Below are 17,905 nucleotides of genomic sequence, written 5' to 3'. Positions count from 1 at the left end.
GGTCCGCTCGTCACCCTGACCGACAGGACTTGTTCTTCGGTGCTGGGATCCAGTCTGATTTTCAGCTTGTCTTGGTCGTCCCACCCTAGCACTGCTGGGCCTTCGTGACTGAAATAGACCATAGTCGTGGTTTCTCTTCCTTTGAATTCAACTTTGGCTTTGATATATCCTAACAGTTCGACTGACGCCCCTCCAAACACCGTGGGTTTGTGCTTCGTTATTAGCACTTGCACCTTTTCCTTTCCCACCATGTCCTTATACGTGCGAAGGGGAATGATCGTTAGATTGGACCCTGAATCTGCCATGACCCTAGTTTCCATGCCATCAATCTTGATCATGCAGTGAGGCTTCTCTCTCCTCGCTCTTGTGCTGTTAACCATGATGACAGTGGGTCTACCTTCATCTTCTGAGGATGACTCTTTCTCCGTATTGCGATCTGCATTGAGGCTGGAGACTTTCTTGTTCCTCCACCGACACACAATGGAGAAATGGCCAATACGTTTGCAAATGGAGCACTCCTTGTCTCTGGCTGGGCACTCCCTGTCAAACGCCAGGTGTTTCGTGCTGGTGCACCTGTGACACTTTAGGGGTTCTTTTCTGTTCCCTCTCCCTTCTTTCGTGTCAGCTGCCGGCCTCTCTTTTCTTGCATGGAAACCCACTGCTTGTATTTCTGCAGAACTCTGGGGCCCAGTAAGCTCCTTTCGTCTTCCCGCCGTTTCCTCGACTGCCCTGGCGATCTCAATCGCTTTCTCCAACTGCAGTTCCTTTTCGACAATAAACTTATCTTGGACTTTCCGGCTGTTAGTGTGGGCGACCAACATGTCACATATGAGACTCTCCGCATTGTTGCCAAAATTACACAGCGCTGCTAATTCCCTCAGCTTGGTGACGTAATCGTCAACTGGTTCAGATATTTCTTGTCTTCGCGTGTAAAACCGTATCCGGTGGAGCACGGTTTTCTCTTTACTGGCAAACCTTTTTATGATTCTCCTGACAGCCTCCTTGAAAGCATCCAGCAAAAACCAACAAAAAATGTCCCCACAGGTTATAAACTGGTGATATGGTATATGTATTACCTGTACACACCTCTTTCTCTCTGACCAAACAAAAAAATATATAATTGGATCATTTACTTTGATTTTGTCACTTAACCAAATATGAAGTTACACCCTATACATTAAGGATGTTTTTTTTCAATTATTTAATAAAGAACATAAGACAATATATTACACATGAGCCTCTGTGACATTTCACTAGCTGTTAGACACTTTTTTTTCCTTTTTTAGGTATGTATCAGGCTCAAAACATATGACAATCAGATCAACAATATCTCAATAAATCATACCCCATACAGAACGATAATAATCCAAAAAAGACCTTATCAAAGTAAATGATCCAATTATATATTTTTTTGTTTGGTCAGAGAGAAAGAGGTGTGTACAGGTAATACATATACCATATCACCAGTTTATAACCTGTGGGGACATTTTTTGTTGGTTTTTGCTGATTGTTTTCCCCAGTCCACCACAGAGTAGGGGATTTACCCTCCAGTATATATCCTTGAAAACATCGTCATTGTCGCCATCCACCGATATCGGGGTGAGACTCTCGAATATTCTCTGTCCTTCCACTCCCAGGGCATTTAGTAGCATGGCCCTGCGCCTCGCCGCTGAAAACCCCGCCCCACCTAGGGCCTCCACATATGTCGTGAATAGGGGCTGCCATTGTGGCCATGGAATGGCAGGCCTACCTGGAGTTTGGAGAAATGGTGGCGGTGGCGTTGCTCCTTGCATGTTCCTCTGTGGGTTCTGGTGGTGTTCCTCATCGCCAATTTATGTAGTATAATGCTTTCAATAAAGACAGGAGCCTCTGATATTGTGACGTTGTATTTATTCACTCTCAAGATTTATGCAGTATGCACACAACGTGCGTGCCTTACAGATAAGGGCCAACGGGCCTAAGGTGGCTGGGAGGATGTCGCACTGGAGTCTCTGTCCTAGATATGCAAGGAGCGGGCCCCGTAGCAGAAGGGCTAAGCAGGACGCATCTTATCGCGTCCTCCGCTCGTCCCGTAATCCGCGCGGAGAGCGCGGGGGCGGAGCTTGAGCCTGCAGCGAGATCTCGCGAGAGCGCGGGCTCTCGCGATGTCTCTACAACTGTCTCCGTATCTCCTTGTAACCCTGGGTAGGCTGCACAAGGATGTGGCCGCAACCCGACACAACACTGGCGAGGAGGGGGTTGCTGTATCGGTGTACAATCCATACTGCCGACACCCTGTCCAATCACCAGCAGCCCTCGTTGCGTGGCCCACTACGGACCCAGCCTGCTGCCACCTGCTATCACAGTCGGATGATACTGTGCAACATCGGACGAAGTGTTAAGATCTGCATGGATGCCCGCGCTACACGCGGCCAGCTGCTTTCTGCTTGATCTAGTACTTCGCCGGCGATTTCCCAGCACTCACCCGGGCCACTGGTCTTGAAACTGTAGGTGGTGCAGGGCCTTGAGCCCAGGGGAGTTGCTAGGTCTGGAAAACACCCGGAGCTACGCTGATGTCGGAACTGTTGGGACTGGGGGCTAGCTAGTCTTTTGGCTGTAGCTCCTGAGATTCTATCTGGGGCTACAACCAAAAGATCAGGGGCTATATCCCCCTTAGCCCCCCCAGCAACGCCCCTGCTTGAGCCCTCACCCAATGGACACTGTGTGCACGCACTGACCCATATCCATAGAAAGAGGGGCTATACAAAAACAAAAACATGTCTGTGCCTGCGCATGGTGCATGGTGAAGGACAGAAGACCTGTGGATGACTGATGGCCCCACCCTGGGGACGATCCACGTGCAAGGTACGTGCCTGGCAAAAACACTGTAAAATACAAAATAAAAAGTGTTGCCGCTCCCTACCGGAGTGCTTGTGAACCCCAGCTTGCATTCCCTGACTGCGATAGAGGAGGAGCTAACAAGCTGGCCCACCCCTGAATCGTGCCAAAAGGTCCAGGCTCCACATTCCCGTGTTTTGCCTTCCACTGCTCATATGACAGTGTAACATCCACTTCAGATACACGACATGGCAGAGGATGCAGTAGACACTCCCGCTGGCAGCAGGATGATATGCCAGCAAAGCTCCCTTGCCCAACTGCAAGAGTTTGATGTCTTGGCGGCCCCACCATCTCTGGGTTCGAGATGGTCCATGTGGGTGAAACATCTCAAAATGTTTCTAGCCACTATGGCAGAAGACAATGACGTCACCAGAAAGTAAATCATGCTATACTCAGCTGGCCCGCTGTGTACAACATTTTTGAGACCCTGCGACCGATTGACGACACGTTTGATGCTGCGAAAAAGCGCACCTGGACTATGAAAGGTTTATCGTGAGATCTGCCACGCACAAGGAAGGGGAATCCCTCAACACCTTCCATGGCAGACTGCGACACATGGCACTCACCTGTGCCTGGCCCGATGAGCATAAAATGAGGCAGCAGCTCATTCAATGTTGCTCGTAAATAAAGATGAGGAGACAGATACTGCGCAACCCGGCAATTACCCTAGCCCGCATCATAGAGCTATGATGCTGAAACGAACTGGCGGATGTTAGGGCAACCAAGATGAGCGCTGCCCTCAAGTCAGTTAAGCTGGAGGATGACTGAGCTACTGGGCGGCAACAGACCCAGAGGATGGACAGAAAACCGTTCTGGAACAAGAAAGAGGCCCATGGAACCAAAGCTACCCTGGGCCCCAAATACAGCTACCACCTCCCCCACTCTAAAGACTGCCCAGTGAAAGGCCATGTCTGAGGCAGGTGCGAATCACTTTGCGAATGTCTGCTGTGCACCGACACCATCTACTCACTCGAGATGGCAGGCCTCCCCAAGACAGGCGTTCCAGCAGCCGGTGCACAAGGTTGCCCAGGTCCAACAACCTCCTCTTGAAATAGACCAACAAGAAGAAGAAGAAGACAAGGAAGATGTTTTCTTCATATCCAGCATGAAAGAACTACAGGTGTACAAGAGACACCAGCCCAAGGGAATGGTCCGAATCTGCAAATCATCAATCCCTGTGCTGATTGACCCAGGGTTGTCTGTGAGAGTCATGGCAGACAATCACTACCGACAACGGAGAGAAACCCCTCCCCTAAAGGATACGCATGTCCGCATCTACACATTTGGTTGGAAGTACCCACTGCCCTGGAAGGTGTTTTTGTGGCCCCTGTCCAGAATAACGATGAACCATAAAGGGCAGATTCTTGGTCACCAAAGTGAGTGATGTAACACTACTGGGATGTGCTGCTGCAGAGGCACTCCATATCGTTAACTTTGCCTTCGGCGTGGCCTGTTATCGATATATAAACTAGACATGGTTTTTCTTGGGCCCCCGTAATATCTTGGGGTGAATGTGGTAACGCACACACGAGCAAAGTGATCCCACGTCAAAGAGACTCATGGTTTAGCATGGCCTGATGACAATGAATAGAGAGGAGAGAATCAAAAGTGGAGGTTTTCTGGAGACAGGCTGTCCACCTGTGGACGTGTATACATTAGAGAGAGTTGCAACATCACAATGAGATTATAGACGTTATGGTCGGCATCCACTACAGATATGTCACACCTCTTATCCAGTGGAGGCCCTAGACTACGGATTTATATACAGTCACGAAAGGGTTAAGTTGGCCCAAAGTTATCCTCACGAAAGGTTGCATTTCATCTTTTAGGTACATAGACTGTGAACACCTGGCCATCGGAAAACACACTGGGTACTTTCCAGCGCTTCAAGTGACAGATCAGACTAAGACTAACATCTCCAACTGAGTAAACTTTGATGCAGCAGGAGTTAATACAAACCCCTAAGCCAGCCATTGATAAGCTCAATAGACCTCAATAGATATTGGTTTTCTTACCCCACTGCGAACCATTGAGCATATATTTGAAAGTCAAGGCTGGCTGGAATAAAATAAAGCAGAGAAGAGTGCATTCAAGCAACATAAAGGTATGCACCATTGTGCTACAATTAATTGGATTTTGAATTTATATTACGTGAATAAGTAATTTCTAAACAAGTTATACAGACAGAATTCTAATGGGTTCATTGGGTTGCAATGTGTTTTTATTGTAGACATTTTTGAACACCGAAGTTCAATAAGGAGGGCAGTTGAGTCTGATGCCACTCCTGTACTGATGATGGCGGGAGCAGGATTTGGCATGAATATTTAGCCAACAAGCTCTGCTTGAAACACGTGTCGACAAAAGATCCACTATTTGTTAAACATTGATTAACTTAGGTGAATATTAGGACGTAGAAAGGTGGATAAGATATGGCAGTTGATCAAGGTGTAATGAATGTTTATGAATGTGAGATATGCATGGATTTAGTCGAATGAATTAAAGGAACACACTATTTTATACAGATATGTTTTGTCAATATTTTTATATGGTGTTGTAAAGTGCTAACTTAAGAATTGATTTGAAATTAATAAATTAACTACTAACATAAATTGATTGGCTGACTCTCAAAGCTGGAGGAGTTTCAAACACTAATCTAAAGGTTTCTGTCTTCTGTTCTGTACAAACTGGTCTTGATCAATCTTTTGTATAAAAACGTCCTAAGCAATCTGGCCCCCTTGTCCGAGACCCTCTGAAACCTGACCAAGGACTGCACGTGGAGGTGGACCACCCTCAAACAGAGCGCATTCGAGAACATCAAGAGTGCCCTTACTGCAGATGACATCATGGCTTTTTTGACCTGGGGAAGAGAGCAGAAATTATCATGGATGCCAGCCCTTTTGGCATGGGGGCGGTTTTGATGGAGCCAGACAACGGAGGGGAGAGTCGATACATGGCCTTCTCGTGCAGAGCCCTGTCTGAGACCGAGCAAAGGTACTCGCAGATTGAGAGGGACGCCCGGGCCATACTGTGGAGATGCAACATTTCCATCTCTATGTATTCGGGAAGGCTGTGACAGTCATCACAGATCACAAGCCCCTGATCCCAATAATGGCCGGATCCTCCTCTAAACCACCAGCTTGCATGAAAAATAGGTACTCATTCTCCAGGAGTACAGTGTTCTGACCACAGAGTGCCCATGCAGCTGACTTTTTGTCTCGGCACCCTACATCATCGGAGCTGCAGAAATACAGTCAAGAAGGGGGCGAGACAGAAGAGTTTCTGCACAGCCTCGCGACAGCTGCAACACCCATCTCCATTTCCATAGAAGACATTAAAGAAGAATTGTCAGGAGACAAATGTTTTCGCATATTGCAGACTGCCGGCACCAGGAATGAGTGGAAAAGGGTGCCTGAGAAACAAGACCGGCGCCCATGTGAAGGCCATTGAGCACTCAAGCAGATGTGGCGCATACAAGATGAAATTATGTTAATGGAGGACAGTTTGGCCCTAAGAAGATCGGCGAGCTTAGTGCCACGCGTGCTGGAGCTAGCCCACAAGGGTCACTAAGTGATGGCCAAAACCAAGGCGTGTCTTCACCTAGAAGTCTGGTTTCCAGGACTCAAGGAGAAAGTAGAGTAATTCATTCGAAGTTGTGTGTGGTGCCAAGCAGCGATGCCCCACCAAAAGGAACCATGCATTGAGACCATGGATTGGAGCTGCCTGCCGTGGGTCATGGTACATATGGATTTTGGATCTACCTGCCCTGACACACACTTCTTAGTGCTTGTGGATGAATGGTCGTGCTACCCTGAGGTGGAGTTCATGGAGTCCACAACTCTGGAGGATGGGGTCCCGACGCTTGAGAAAATACTGGCCACCCACAGACTCCCCATCGAAACTCTGCACCAACAATGGCCCACCTTTTCAAAGTGGAGGATTCTCTGATAACTGCACGTCCTTGGGGTGCGACATTGGAAGGTGACGCTGGTCTGGCCTAAGACTAAGAGGAAAGCGGAAAGGTTAATGTGCACGCTCAGCAAGGTATTTCAGAATGCGTATGGGCAAGGCGAATGTGAAAGGAGAGCACTAAACCAATTCCTGTCGGAGTACCACACCACCCTCCATTGCTTAACTGACATGCTGCCAGCAGAAGCAATGTTCTAACGGTGTCCGAGAGGATTGGTACCGGACCACATGCATCACAGCCCTGGGGTAACTGATGGCAAAGAAGTGTTCAATAGGAGGAGAGCGAAAGCGAGAGAGAAGGAAAGGAGAAGGCTACAAAACCAACCTCTGGAAGTGGAGGATGATGTTTTGATCCGTTGCAGACACCCGAGCGGGATCTATCCTTCCCACATGAGCCGCACCCGTTCCACCTTGTGGATGCAAAAGGGTCTATGATCACTGTATCAGACGGCCAGGCTAAAGTCACAAGGAATGCAGTTTCTTTCGGAAGTTTACGAGATTGCCTGCGCCATGATGGGCGATGCAGGTCTGTCAGAAGAGGGAGAAAGGCGTTATCTCACGTAGGAGTACCGCCAGCAGCCAAGCTACCTGCCGTACTTTGAAGTATGACCAGAACAATATAAAAGTTTACATTATTGTTATGTCCACACGCTGTGGGGTTAATTTCATTATATATTGTTCATTTGGTTATGAAAAAGGAGGAGTGTACTGTGTGCCACTTTAAGGCAGTGATGGCAGAGCACGTTATCACGTAGATGCAATAAAAGGTGCAGTCCGCACCCACAGGATTTTTACGTGTGCATCAGAGCCCGAGACATCTGCACCTGGCACGCAACGTCATTGAGCATACCGGGCTGAAGCCCCCCCCAAAATGTTAGCTGAGGGGGCAGGGCTTCTGTGCCCTCTAACAGTTCAAAGGATCAGGAACATGCTTCTGGGTGCATTTTGTTTCTTCCGAGGCAAATCAACAATCCCATCGGCTTGGATGATCAAGCATTGCCCGTTTCCCAAGGTCACAGCTCCCCTGAGACACACAGGCTGTGTCCCTGGCTCGTCAGCCTCTGGCCTAATGAACTGTCAACACGTTTCTTTTGTCATCAGCAGCATAGCCTTTCTCATACATGAAGGTGAATTTCCAAATGAAAGACCACCAGTCACCTTGTCAATCTGTGACAGTTAAAGCGAGCAACACAATAAAGCACCCTTTGAAAATGTGTTCCTACCCATAACGTCTAATAGCTTGATATGCTAAAAAGTAAAGTTTGCTTTGGTTGCGCTTTTAAAAATAGTTTGTTGTTTCAACAAACTATTTCTAAAAGCGTGCAAGCTCCAAATTGCCTGCTGCAATGCCTATGCAGCGGGCACAGCGTCACAGTGTCTGTCTGTGATTGTGAATGTATCCTTCTTGAGCTCAGCTCGTCCGGAGATCGGGTGGAGCTGAGGGGCAGAGCTCTGATAGCAGACATCAGCAGCACCAGCCCAGGTCAGAACAAATCCTACTGTACACAGCAATCGTTAGATTGTGCTAGAAGAGGTCTGCGAGATGCAACAGCCGTACCCCTGTGGAGGCAAGGTAAGAAACATACAAAACCAAGTTTCTTTATAGAACATAGCTATAGACAAGACACTGGATTATTGTTCATTTTGATTAAGTTAGACAATGTAGATTACCCCTGCTATCTGCGCAGGGAGTATTAATTCTATTAAAGACTAGGAGGCGAGCATTATGCTTCATCTTCCTTTATTTCTACTCTTCAGCAGTTCAACAAACATGTAAAACAAAATCCTGAAAAGAGCTTTAAAACTAGCAACTTTTTTTTTTTTTTTTTTAAACTACAAAATCCATGATCCTCTGTAGTCCATGCTCTCTCCACCAGTCCCAATCCACTTCCTGTGCCTGGACTCCTCCTCTGCTTTTACTCGCTCTGAAAGTCTCTAACTGATCCTTGACAACTGTGCGAAGGCTCTCTTGGACTTTCAACTTAATCGCTGCAAATGCTATGGGCTCCTCACTCTCTCTGCTCTGTCTTCACCCTCAGTTATTCTTCTGCTCCTCTCCTATGAAAAAGAGCAACAAAAAATTATGATAGGGTGGTGCCAACGTCTCGTACTGATACATAATAAATCATTGCCATTGTATACCTAGTACCAGACTCGGGTGGGAATTTAATGCTCGCCTCCTAGTCTTTAATAGAATTAATACTCCCTGCGCAGATAGCAGGGGTAATCTACATTCTATGGCAAGACTGGAGGCGAGCATTATGCTTGTTCAAAGCTTACCCAACACTATATTTGCTAAACTCTCCGCTGGCTTAAAATAAAATTCTTTAAACGTCCTCTCACTTGACCAATCTGCTGCCAGCATTATCTCACTCAAAGGCACTCCTGCTCTCACGGCGGACGAGGCCATGGCCCCCCTCACCGAATGCGCTCCATACGTGCTCACATTCAAACCTGCTGCCTGCATAATCTCTTTGACCCATCTTGCGATGGTAGCCGATGTAACTGCGTGATAGGGCTTCCTGCGCGCTATTAATAACTGAGTAGTATTCGCTGCCCTATGCTCTGCTGTTCTATTCTCGTATTCCTTAATGCATCGTGCCACGCACCATTTGGAATTACTCGGGAAATACGGATAATGTACCGTGGACGTCCCTGTCTTGGTCCTTTTCACTATGGAGAATGTAACTCCCTCTGGCCCGAAGGATCGTCTGTTAACCTCTAGCGCTTTCACGTCCGATACTCTTTTGCAGGAGATCAAGCATAGCAACATCGCTAGCTTTCCTGATAATTGCTTAAGCGAGAGATAATTATTGGTCGGCCAACTCGCTAGAAGACGCAGTACTGTAGACACCTCCCATGTCGTGGTATACTTGGGTTCCGGTGGCGCTTTAAATCTGGCTCCTCTAATGAGCCTCGCCACTGCCGGATGTTCCCCTGCCGGGACGCCCTCTAAAGGCATGTGACCCGCAGAAATCGCCGATCTGTACACTCCTATAGTCCGGAAAGCTCTCCCGCTCTGTAATAGGTTCGCTAGAAAGTTCAAAATCTCCACTACAGGTGCTGAAACGGGATGAACACCTCTGTCCTTGCACCAGCTTGTCCATTTAGCCCAAGCTGAGTCATAGCTCCTCCTAGTGGATGGGGCCCAGGATTCAGCGATAAGCTGCGCAGCCTGCGCCGAAATTCCTGGCAAGGCCCACCGTTTCCGGATATCCTGCACGCGACTAGCGGGAGTGTCCCTCTCACTCTCAGAGGATGACACGACCCAGCTGGGTCCGTGAGAAGTCGCTCCTCGTCGGGGAGGACTCTCGGAACGTCCGACACTAGTTCCATTAAGGTGGGGAACCACACCTGAGATTTCCATAATGGTGCTACTAATACCAATTCTGCTTTCTCCCTCCGGCATTTCGCCAATACTCTGCTCAACATCGCGAAGGGGGGAAAAGCGTAATGTGGACCTCCTATCCACTCTTGTAGGAACGCGTCTGTCCCCAGCGCTCCCGGATCCAGCCTCCAGCTGAAATAGTCGCTCCTCTGCGTATTGAGCCGGGAAGCAAACAGGTCCACTTGTAATGGTCCCCATCTCGTGTCCAGTCTCTGAAACACTGCTGGGTCCAGCCTCCAATCGCTGGAATCCGTCAGGTACCGAGAGTTCCAATCTGCTACTACGTTCAGTGTTCCAGGTAGGTACTCTGCTGTCACCGACGTCCCTGATTGTAGGCAGAAATGCCACAGGTCCTTCGCTAACTCTGCGAGCATCTTGGATCTCGTACCGCCCAAATGGTTGATGTAGCGCACTGCTGATATGTTGTCCATCTTCAGCAGGACACAAGATTTCACTCTCTCTTTCGTAAAGGCTCTGATCGCGAACGATCCTGCCAGGAGTTCTAAGCAATTTATGTGTAGACGAAGCTCCTCTTCGCTCCACTTGCCTCCGGTCTGTAAAGACCCACATCTGGCTCCCCAGCCTTTCCGGCTGGCATCTGATTCTATTATCAAATCCGGTCTGTCTCCGAATATGGCTCGCCCATTCCAAGCGTCCATATTCTTTAACCACCATTCCAGTTCTGTAATCGAGTCCTGATCCAGCGGCACTTGTTGATGGTACCTCAGACCTAGCTGCAGATGCTTTATTTTCAATCTCTGCAGTGCACGGTAGTGCAGTGGCCCCGGAAAAATGGCCTGAATAGATGCTGCTAGCAGCCCAACTATTCTCGCTAATGTCCTGAGAGATACTTGTCGCTTCTCTAAGCATATTTTGATCTCTCTCTTGATGTCCCTCATCTTCCGAGCTGGAAGCTCTAAGGTCGCCTTCTTGGTGTCTAGAATGAATCCCAGGAAGTCTAACCTCTGTGCTGGTATGGTATCTGACTTTTCCTTGTTCACTAGGAATCCTAGTGAGGTCAGAAGGTCCTGCACCCATCTCGTTTGGTATACTAATACCTCCCGGTCTTCTGCAAGCAGCAGGAGATCGTCCAGGTAAATAATAAGCCTTATGCCTTTCTCCCTGATCGCTGCCGATACTGGCTTCATTAGCTTTGTAAATGCCCATGGTGCCGAAGCAAGACCGAATGGCATCGATTTGAATTGCCAGAAACGACTTCGCCAGCGAAAAGCTAGAAATGGTCTGTATTCCTCTAGAACAGGTACTGTGAGGTAAGCGTCCTTTAGATCTAGACGCGTCAACCAATCTCCTTCTCTTAGGGAGTCTCTGAGCTGATGGACGCCTTCCATCTTGAAGTGCCGATATATGATCCAGCCATTCAGCTCCTTGAGATTTATCACCGGGCGTACTTTCTCCTTCCTGTGCACTAGGAACATATTGCTCACAAACTTCGGGGCTGTCTCGCATTTCTCTATCGCCTGCTTGGCCACTAGCTGCGCTATCTCGCTGTCTAGCCATGCTTGTTCCGCTTGCGCTAATCTCTGGCTCCGCGGTTCGTATCGCTGCACTGGGATCTCTATGAAATCTAGATGCAGTCCGCTGACGGTCTGCAGTATCCAGGAATCGCTTGAAAGCTTGCGCCAACTCTCTAAATATCTGCGCGTCCTCCCCCCTACTGGGGGATACATAATCGCTCTCACCTGGCGTAAATCCTTGACCTCTTCCCGATCCTCTGGACCTTCGGCCTCTTGGGAATCTCCCCCTGGATGGGAAAAAGGTGTCTTGATTCCTGTTCTCCCAGTATTGTGCCCTGGTGTTCTGAGGTCTTCTCCCTCCTTGGTAGCGACCGGCAGCTCGACCTCTGTAGCGGCCGGTCCCTCCAAAAACTCTGCTGGGGAATATCTTGCGAATAGACGCTTGAGCCTTCTCCAGTGATGCGAAAGTTCCTACGAACCGGCCCATCTCCTTCCCGAAGGTCTCTCCGAATAGGAGGCCTTGTGCGCCTTCCCCTGCTTCATATGACGATAAGTCGCTCAATTTAGAGTCTATCTTGAGCAATAAGCCCTTCCTTCTCTCTGCTGCGATGGCACAATTTGCGTTTCCAAGCAGGCAGACGGCTCTTTGAGCCCATCCTGCGAGGGCTTCCGGATCCACCTCTTCACCTGTGTCCTTCGCCCTTTCTGCGAGGTCCATGATTTTTGCGAGCGGACCTGCTAAATCTAGTAACTTCTCCTGACAGGACTTCCAGGATCTATCAATCCCCTTCCGGGGGTCTTTACTGGCCTTGGCTACAAAAGTCAGCATTTTTGGGTCGAGCTCCGGTGCTTCCGCCACCTTTCCTGGCAAGTCTGGGCGCGGGCACTCTGCTCGTAGGCGCTGTCTCACTTCCTTGTCTAGTGGCTTGCGTAATCTTGCTGCCATATACTGGGTCACTCGGGGGGATGGTTGCCACTCGGTGGACCTCGGATTATGAATGCTGTCTGGGTCGAACATATCCTCCTCGTTTTCTACGAGGTGTTTCTCCTTCCTCGCTTTCTTGCCCCCACTGGGTCTAGACCAGTCATCTTCTTCTCCTTCCTCATCTCCTAGCGAGCCTTGCTCCTCTACTAGCTCTTCCTCCGAGCCCAGGTCTTCTCCCATATTATCTTCCCCTGGAACGGGGGTCGTGAGGTTCGGCACTGCCTGCTTCTGTAGGTACGCTTCTTTAAGCTTAGCAAAAGCGTCAGGCACCTCCGAGGCCTTTTCTATCGCCTCCTCATATGAGCCCCGGGGGTCGTCAGAGGATTTCCTCTTTAGGGCTTGTTTACTCCCCTTCTGCCCTTCATTCGAGGGTTCTGTGGGCGCGCGCTTATCTGCTTTGGTGCTGGTCTTTGGCTGCGAGAGTATGGCCTCTAACGTCTCCAGCCTCTCTTGTAGGGGTCTCACCCCTTCTGCCACTGCATCTATAAGAGAGCTACCCAGCACTTGCTTGAAGCTGGCAGCGAGGTCCTGGGATTGCTCCTCCTCACTCCACTCAAAGTCTGACATGTTCCTTTGTGCTGTGTGCCTAAAATACCTGGTGCAGGTGTCTTAGCACGCCCACTCTCTCTTATGATGTTCTTTTTTTTTTTTTTTTTTTTTTTTTTTATTATATAAGTGGCTGCACCTCTGTCTTTCTTCAGCCTTCCGGCCTTCAATCAACTTTCCACTATCCCACTGCCTCTTGGCAGCGTAGGGCTCCTATGCCCGAGTCTTCCAGCTCTTGCTGTCACGTTCTATGCACGGTGTTGATGTCCGTGTCTCAGCTGATCGAGCTGCGTGCACTCGTCTCTCACCCCTTCTTAGATTCTACTAGTCGGGGTCGAGAGGGAAAAAAGCTCCGCGTCTACGAACGCTGGCGTTGGAAATAATCCTTCGCCGCTTCGCGATGACGCTACGCGCCCTAGCGCGTGTAGGCTCCGCCCACCCGCGGGTGGGGGCTATGTTGTTGGAGCTAGACGCTCCGCGCTTCACGCGCTAGCTCCGCCCACCCGCGGGTGGGGGCTATGCCGATGAGGCGATCCGCCTCGCGCTTTGCGCACTGTTCCGTGTGCGACCTGCCTATGCTCGTGAGGCTGACCGCGCCCCTGAGGTGTCGGGTATACGGCACGGGGCCGTCAGCCTCTCGGCGGACCCTATGTATCAAGGGAATTTTCCTGGGGCTCCGCCGATATCCCCTCGACGACTGCTCTGAGTCAGGGGAAATCTGAAACTTAACGCTCGCGCGTAGTGTGACATTTGCGGTGAAAAAAAACGCCCCTAGACTAATTATCTCGCGTTCTCCCTGCGAACCACACTCAACATCTCTTTCCATCTACCATTCCTCTCTTCAGTCAACCCATATATCCACAGGCATTCGGAGAGGAAAGGAAATAGTACTTATCTGCTTGAAGAGCAGTAAAAGAAGAGGAGGAGTCCAGGCACAGGAAGTGGATTGGGACTGGTGGAGAGAGCATGGACTACAGAGGATCATGGATTTTGTAGTTTAAAAAAAAAAAAAAAAAGTTGCTAGTTTTAAAGCACTTTTCAGGATTTTGTTTTACATGTTTGTTGAACTGCTGAAGAGTAGAAATAAAGGAAGATGAAGCATAATGCTCGCCTCCAGTCTTGCCATAGAATTATTTTTGGAATGGTATTTATTACCCGCAAACCACTGGATAATATGGCACCGGTTCCTTACATTTTATCAGCTGCAAAAATTCACCCTGGGATTCACTTTCAAAATCCTAAACGTATGATATTTTAACAATGTGTGTGCGTCCTTCAATCCAAGCACCAAGGAAAGCAGAGCAAAGCAGCGGGGTATTCCGAAATGTTCCCTCCGTTACTGCACAATAGCAGCAAATGTGCTGTAAGGAAGCATGCATTTTTTGAGCAGTGCAATCTAAAACCTTTTAAAGAGAATAATTAACTGTTATTCTATCCCACCATGAAAACCAATACAACGGGCTCATTTAACAGCCACTCTGATAGCTTTCCCTGCACTCTGAGTCATGCCGAGTCTGAGGCGCAGAATTCGGGTGCACAGAATCTTATGACTTCATGTGTCAGAACACAAGGCCTCATTACAAACACTTTCAGCCGCCAATATCGTAAACGTAGGCCTGCCGTGCCTGCCAATGTGCTTGCTCGTCGACAATGCAGTATTTTCGTTGCACTTTTTGGCCTTTGCCGTCAACGCACCCCCAAACCGCAGAATGGGTGCAACTTGCCCGCTGGTGTGGCGTCAGAGTGTCTGTCTGTGATTGTGAATGCTTCTCGAGCTCAGCTCATCCGGAGATCGGGCAGGGCTGCGGGGCAGAGCTCCGAGGGCAGACAGCAGCAGCACCAGCCTGGGTGTGTACAGGGGAGATTGTTTAATCACAGCAAGGTAGGGTTTTAGTTTTGCATTGAACTCGTTAATGCTGCATTTCGTAACAGCATCAATTTCCCCAGATGAGCTTGCTGGTATGCAGACCTTCCACAGCTCCACACACTTAGGTTTTCAAATGGCCAGCCATCATCTTGGACTCAGTGTCCTCCCACCTGGTTCTGTGATGGCATTGCTGGTGTTTGTTTTCAAGTAACACCTGAGGTATAAAGACAGTTTTTTTTACCGTGAACCCCTGGTGTCCGATGTGAGCTGGGCTTGCAGTAAGTTCTGGAAGGACTGAAAGGCAAATCCATTGTACGGTATTACCTAATGGGTGGCAGCTTTTGATTTTTGCTAAGGGGGCAGAGATTCCCACACTGAGTGACGCAAGGGAGCTGTACCCAACCTAAGGTTGAAACAATACATTTTACAGCACATTTTGCAGCAGAAATAGAAAAAAGCCAAATGATTAACACTCTCTGAGCTATCCAAATGTGACACACTATGCTGTAGAATCAATTGTGAAGTTAAAAAGAAACATTTATGAAGATATCTACCCACCAATCTCACAAGTCCTTTTAAAAAATATATAGCACTACAATTATCAGGTTTACTAGTGTGCCATGACATATCCCTGCTGCTTCTAAGCACTGTAATAGTAAGTGTTATGTTAATAAGAAATGTAACCCCCTGTCAGGTTTGGGACTCAGACAACCAGCCTGAAGCGGCCTCTCCAACGTTCTAAGGCCTTTCCACAAGCGCACACCGTCAGGGGGTCACACATTCACCTCAGGTATCACCTGTAAAGTCTTTACATGGGATCCCTAAGTCTCCAATTCCAGTACTTTCTCACTCTCGGGAGCCTTCCAACTCGAGGTTGCCATGGTGATTGTGGTGTCCTTGGCATGCACGTTACACAATCCGTGCAGGGGGCGGATGCAAGAAAGCACACGTGGGGAAAAGTACTTAGCCTTCCGGTTCCCGCAACTCGCCGCTTCTGATTTTGGAAGAATCGCGGCATTTGTATCTTTTGAACTCCTTGCAAATATCTTGTTACCAGACCCTTGCTACTCTCCACGGAATTGCTTTTGCCCAGACCTTGTGTACCTCAATCATTCTGATACGTGTAACGAACCTCAGACTGTCTACGAATACTGAACCTTGCTACTGATTCTGCCTCTGTCTTTGCTTTCTTCCTCACGACCCGGTCCGTTAACTCACCACCCGCTGCACATATTGTTTGGAACTTTGGAATACCTCGCACAACGCTGCCTCGGACAGATTAAAAGGATTGCTTTTGGATTGTGGAACGCACAAACAACATCCCAGTGTCACTCCGGTCTATCTCTAGCAAACGCTGCGCACAGACTAGATACTTTCATAAGTGTGCACATCGTTAGGCGTCCTTGTGCCGTCCTGACAGGTGAAGGAGAAGAACTAGCGACCCTTACTGTTGTAGGTGTCTGTGTGCCGTCGTGGTTAGTTCTGTTTGGTGGAGTGCACAGGTTGTCTTTTTGAAACCATGTGCCAACTAGTTTTCAGCGTTTAATCTGTACCATACGGTATGTCTTATCTCCACATCTTTGACACTGCATTTTTACGCCACCCCGCTCCTCCTACAGTTGTCTGTTCTGTCTCATATATTTTCACCCAAAGGCTATCCACAGACCACTCTCCCTGTTATCATTACTTGGAGGTCAAACAACGATACACCAATCAGGTTACAGTACCTTAGTTTTGGTTCCATCCTGCCTAATGCCAGTACAATTCGAGTGTCTGATTTCCTTGTTCTTGTTTCTTACAGTTACTGAGTTTCGTGCAGTGTTCGATCTTCTAATTAATAGACTCCTCTACATGTTTATTTCATTTAGAGGGGTACATTGGTAGGAAGAACTCTATGGCTACACTTCGAGTTCAACTACCAGGATTCTGACATAATCAGAAGCCCCAAATGGACACGAACGAAACTCTGTCTACCATCATGCAGATGGTGGCGGAATTATGTGCCATCATGGCGTCCGCACATGCCTCCAAGCAGAATCGGATAGACGAGCTAAAGGCTTGCATCCAATGTGCAGGAGCTCCATCCCCTTCCCTGGCGGTGGTTTCCGGCTCAGGTGATCCTGTACCCCCCAACATGGAGTAGCTTCCATATATATGTCCACTCAGTTCCCTCTGGCTCCCCCAGAGAGGTTTCTTGGCGATCCTAGAGTCTATCGCACCTTCTTGAACCAATGCAGGTTACATTTCCTGTGTCGCCCTAATGCATTTCCGGACTCTATGACTAAGGCAGCATTTGTCTTGTCCCACTTGGGTGGGGCAGCTGCAGCATGGGCAAACCCTCTACCCGAAGCTGACAGTCCTTTGTTGTTTGACTGCGATGCCTTGCTGAATGCTATGAATCACATCTTTGATACAAGATATAAGAAGCAGGCCACTGAATTAGAACGATTGAGTTTACATCAAGGAGAATCCTCACTCCTTTCTTACGTGGCTAAATTCAACCAGTTGGTTGCTGAGACCGGCTGGCCAGAGGATAAGAAAAGGTTTATCTGAGTCTCTAAAAGACACGTTGGCCACCGTTCCCGTAGTCCCGACTGCTTTCCACGAGTTATTGGATCTCGTCTTGCAGATCGATGACAGACGGATGGAGAGGAAGGGAGAAAAAAGGGGTCCTGTGGCAATCCCCATCGCACAATCAAATCCTTCAAATGGTAACGGGGAACCCATGCAAATCAGCACCACTAGAGCTCCCTTAACACCTGAAGAACATGAAAGACGACGATCAGCCAACCTATGTTTCT

This window comes from Ambystoma mexicanum, chromosome 8 (genome assembly GCF_040938575.1).
Source record: "Ambystoma mexicanum isolate Mex_15411 chromosome 8, UKY_AmexF1_1, whole genome shotgun sequence".
NCBI classification, from domain to species: Eukaryota; Metazoa; Chordata; class Amphibia; order Caudata; family Ambystomatidae; genus Ambystoma; species Ambystoma mexicanum.
This window is presented reverse-complemented; position numbering follows the sequence as displayed.